This window comes from Pteropus vampyrus, unplaced genomic scaffold (assembly GCF_000151845.1).
Source record: "Pteropus vampyrus isolate Shadow unplaced genomic scaffold, Pvam_2.0 Scaffold14, whole genome shotgun sequence".
NCBI classification, from domain to species: domain Eukaryota; kingdom Metazoa; phylum Chordata; class Mammalia; order Chiroptera; family Pteropodidae; genus Pteropus; species Pteropus vampyrus.
In genome coordinates, this window is record NW_011888795.1 from 520,333 (window position 1) to 525,550 (window position 5,218).

The 5,218-nt window shown below is 43.8% G+C and overlaps 1 pseudogene; it reads left to right on the forward strand.

Annotated features, from left to right (window-relative positions):
• Window positions 1-390: 390 nt before the first annotated feature.
• Window positions 391-509, forward strand: LOC111734488 (annotated as a pseudogene).
• The last annotated feature ends 4,709 nt before the right edge of the window (window positions 510-5,218 follow it).

Here is a 5,218-nt window from a genome sequence, read left to right on the forward strand (position 1 = left end):
TAGAGAACTAATTATCCTTAAAAAAAAAATGTGATTCTTTTTAGTTTATTCAACTGGAAATCAGCCATACATATCAGAGATTGAAGAGATAAGTGTTTTTTCTTTAAAACAAAACTAAACTGGGCCATAAGATTGTAGCGGTCTCGAATCTGGCACATACGAAGTGCTCGGTAAAGGTAGTTTTATTATCCAGAGGTGGTATGGGCTAGGCGAAACATCAAACAAAGGCCAAGCCACTTCATTTTTGAGCAAGTCCGGGTGCAATGGCCACAGCTGAAAAAGCAACAATTATCAGGAGTTTGAAAGGACGGCCTGCCTGGGGGCGGGGAGAGAGCAGCAAGGGGAGAATTGCCAAGAGTTTGCTTCTCTCCTCTCTTTGAAGCCAGTCAGGTCTACAGCCACGCCACCCTGAACAAGCCCCATCTTGTCTGATCTCGGAAGCTAAGCAGGGTCGGGCCTGGTTAGTACTTAGATGGGAGACCACCTAGGAACACCAGGTGCTGTAGGCATAAAAAATAAAAAAATAAGGGATTGTAAGATGACAAAATCCTTGCAATATGTGAGGTCAACCAAGGTTTGCCTCACCTAAAAAAAAAAAAATCAAGCCAGTCAGGGCCCTAAGAACAGTCTGGAGCAGTGGTGTGCATCAAACCGTGGTGTGCAGAAGAATCGCTCCCAGTTTCTGATTCAGTGGGTCTAAAATTTGCTTATCTAACAAGTTTCTGGGTGATGCTGTTGCTGCCGGTCTGTGTGATCACACTTTGAGACCCACTGGACTGGAGAAGAAGTTGAAAAGAAGGTCGTGCTGTAATGCTGGAAAACCTGGCACTGGAACTAGTCCCAAGGAGCTGTGCCCTGGAAACACTGGGAACAGCCTTTCTTTTAACTTGCAAAAAATGGATGCCATGTTCTTTTAACCCAGGATGACTCAAACAAATACCGGGAAAAACTTTTTACTTTGCTAAAAGAAAATTATGTTAATAACATTTTTTGTATGACGATGATGACTTAAAACACCATTTCTAGCCTCTGCATCTGGGCTGCCACACCCACTACTGAATTCCTTTCTTCATCATCTTCCCCACCCCCAACCCCCAGAATCTGAAAATGTTTTGGTGAGGTTTTCTTAGCATTTAGAGTTAAACAGAAGTCTTCTTCTTCTTTTTTTTAATGGTGACATTGGTTAACGAAATCCATTAAGTTTCAGCTGTACATTTAACAGTAAGGCATATATATGTTTACACTGTGTGTTCACCTCTCATAGTTAGATTTCTTTCTGTCACCACATATTTGACCCCTTTTACCCCGTCTATCTCCCTCTCTCCTATCCTCCTACGCTCTGTAAACAGGAGTCTTAATCCCAGTTTTGTCACTAACTAGCCACATCACTTCTCTCTCTCTCCGTCTGCCTTATCTTTTACATCAATAAAAGGAGAGTTTTGGACAAGATAATAAGAATGAAAATGACAGTTTTGCTATTTATAGTTCATTTGGCACTTCGTACACACATCTCAGTTATTCCCTGCAAAATAATTTTTATTCCTTCCCCACTTTTCACAGAAAAAGAGAGAAAATTGGAAAAGCAGTCATTTTTAAGGATCAGTATAAAAAATGGTCACATAGAAAAATCTGCAAAAACTTCTACTGAAGACATAGTCCCTTATGTTACTCTACGTCCCTGATATAACATTTATGTGAAAAATTCCTCCTAAAATTTAGCGCCTGATAAATATGTCCCTCCAGATGACATAACATGCATCGTTTTACAAGACAGAATCAACTTCCTAACCCTTCATGTTTTTCTTTCGTTCCAGCTGCCAGGAAGCTTAGAGCCACTTATGCCAAGATTATAATAATCATTTAAATCTCAAATTCCTGGTAACATTATCTCACATCCTCTAAATTCTAATGCCTAAATGTTTTCTTATAAAGATTATCTGTGATTAGGGTGACAGGGTAATTTACTATCTAAATGAGACTCTTCAGAGTGAAAGGGAATACCATTTATAATTATGCCAGGGTGACAGATGTAAGCCAGGACTGTTCCAGGCAAACCCAGACGGGTAGTCACCCTACCTATGATTGGAAATATACTTGGCAAAAATTATATACAATTAACACTCAATTTGACCTTGTAGGAACAGTAGTTTGGGGTCTGATTAAACTCAGTAAAGTCACATAGAGCTGAAGATAGATTATAATTCATAGGAAACAACAGCAACAAAAAAGATTTTGAATGTATTTGCAAGATTGAGAAGGAAGAGGATCTAGTATTGATAGTACATCCTCTACCACTTCATTCCCCAAATCCTCTGCCTCCTAAGCACCACAAGCATCATGTCCTATGGCCAGTGGCAGCTCTAAAATTCCTTATATGAGGGGCATAAGCAAGGTAATCTGTTTCGAAGGAAGAGAAGGAGGGGGGCTTTAATCTGAATTGTGTAGCACTTCCATGAAGATTGGAAAAATTGTGGGTTGTCCTTCTCAAAGAATGGGGTAGTGTCGATGAAGACAGTGGGGCCCTGAAAAGCCACAGTCACCAGGCAGTCCTGCCGCCACCCTCACAGGGCATGCCATCCAATATTTACCTGTTTACATGCTGCTAAGCCCCCCACATCCCTTGCAGAAGATAGGACTGATCATTGCAGGGCTACAGAGGCGCAGACGGAGACCACCTGAGAGTTGGTGCTTTCATCGGACAACCAGGTGCCCTCATTCATACCCAGACACACGATTTGATGCCTTTCCCATCTTTCCCTTCTTCAATCACAAGGGCAGGTTAGCTTCTTGTGGCCAGATGACTTAGGGGTGAGAAGTGGGCTGAGTTTGGGGTATTACAAGAGATGAGGGTCAGGGACAGATGTGTGCGGCCCACGAGCAGGCTTGAGAGGCAAAGGGTGCACTGCCTGGCTCCCTGAAGCTCAAGAGTTCCTCTGTCCATCCTCCTCACTTCTCTGCCACACCCAGTTGCCATCCCTCTCATCCCAGCGGGACTGATCAAAAAGGGGCCTCACTTAGGGTGGAGGAAGCCGCAGAGTCTTTCCAAGAACTAACACTAGAGGGCGCACTTCTCCAACATCAGGCAAGGTGTAGCGGAAGGAAAAACTCAAGCTTCTGCTTAAATGGCACACCGAGAGGCAGGCCAATTGTCCCTGTTCAGGGGTGGCAGCCCTTGACCAGCCCGCTTGAAGGCGCTGTTCGGGGCTGACGATGAGGCTGAGCCCACCAAACCCCGAGGAGGCCCAAGGTTGCTAGGAAAAACAGCGCTGGGCTGGGCTGGGCTGGGCTGGACTGTGAAATGTGAGCCGATGGGAGGAGGCACCCACCTTCCTCGTCCTTTCTTTCGTCCCAGCTCTCCTCTTGTGGAGAAGATGCTTTGCTCTGTTGGGAGTCAAGAGCCTCGGGATCTGAGGAGCTGCCTGGTGGCAGGGCTGAGAGAGACTTAATCCAGGTAGAATTACTATCCACAAGAGATGAAACTTCCGGAAACAACAAAAGCTTGTGCGTCTGGAGAGCAAAGGAGTTAATGTGTGTAAATTGTAAAGTGCTACCCACACCCATTTTTAATTGGCCTGTTATTCTTTGCAGATATGGACGCTGTGTAAGGGGGGGGGGGGGGGGGGGGGGGGGGCGGATGCAGGTGTCCCCTGAGATTCAAGGCTCACAAGAAGGGCCCCAGCATGTTTTGCCTGTGGTTCTCTCTCCTTTGTGTTCTTAGCCAAGTTTTCCTCAGAGAGGCCTGGTTTTCTTTGTAAAAAACCGGCTTCTATGTAAAAAGAGGCTGGCTCCTGGTTTTCCACGAGGCAGTTCTACAATCTTTAGTTTTCTGGTCACAACGTATCTTCAGCTGGAAGCCAGAAGGGCTTGTTCTGCATGCAGATGAGAACATTGGTTTAGGGAGATTAAATACCTTGCTGAAACCAGACTAGAAACCTCAGGCCTGCTCACTTCCGAGGCCACATTCGCACACTGCATCAAGGGAGAACTACTTGCCTTTCTCCAACAAAGACCCAGAGCCAAAAAGAAAACTGCCCAGGCTGAAAAGTTTCAAACTAGGCAAGGGCCTCAAAACAAAAACAAAACAAAAACAAACAGAAGCAAGCATTACCCCTGAGCCCTGTAAGCAGTCCCTTAGTCACTAAAGCAATGCCATATTAATATCCATGAGCCTTCTGACTTGGGTCTTCAGAATGGGCAAAGAGGTCTACTGTTTGCTTCCGTGGGACTTCAAGCTTTTCTTCATCCAGACCAAAAAGCAGACCTTGGCTGGAGTTACACACGTTGTGCTCACGTGTCTCAAGTGAAGTAAAGCCATTTGTGTCTTCAGTTGGAAAACAGGTAAGAATGGTTCTACATAAAGCCCAGGGTAGCCTGGCAGGTCCACAAATATGGTATGTTGCAGCACCTACCTTTCCTATTGCCCAACTATAAAATGACCTAGTGTTCCTCTTTGACAGACCATCTAAGCTGGGGATCCTCATGGGCTATGAGTCTGATGCTGATGCTGTCGCACTCAGTGAAGGTTTATGTAATAGCAGAACCAAAGTATTTCACATAAATATTATTAACATAAATAATATGAATATACTCACCCAGCTGCACACTAGCTCTACAGTTTGAGTATCAGTGTCTTAAGGACAGAAACCATGATGATTCACCCTAGATCTATGTGCCCCAACAAACCAAAACATGAGGCGTATGATAGGTGCTTTAGGGAATACTCATCCAATCAGATTGACTTCTTAACTTCACTGCAATAAGACTCTGCTGCCTCTCGGGAGAAATTGTTTTTCTGGAACATAGGGAGGATCCTTGGATGTAAGAAGTCAACATTTTGAAACACAATAACCATTTAAAGTCATCTGGTTTGTTTGTTTTAATAAACTCCTGAAGAAAGGATCTTTCATGAGCAGTTCTGAGTGTCTACTAAGAGTACAAGCTGTTATATTTCTCCTCTTTCTCTCTCAAAAACTTACATTTCCCCCTCCCCCCACCCCTCAAAAAAGTACATTCCTCAGTATTTTTCATCACTGTCGAAAATCCAGATTGTGCCAGAAAGGAAGTAACCAGGATAGGCTGTTATTCAGCTCTTCTTGACCTCGAAGATTATCTTTAAAGTGTCAGGGAATAATACAAAATATTCCTGAGATTTTTATTTATTTTCCTTGTTGGTGATGATGTCAAACTATATTATAAAGTTATAGCAAACAAAACAACA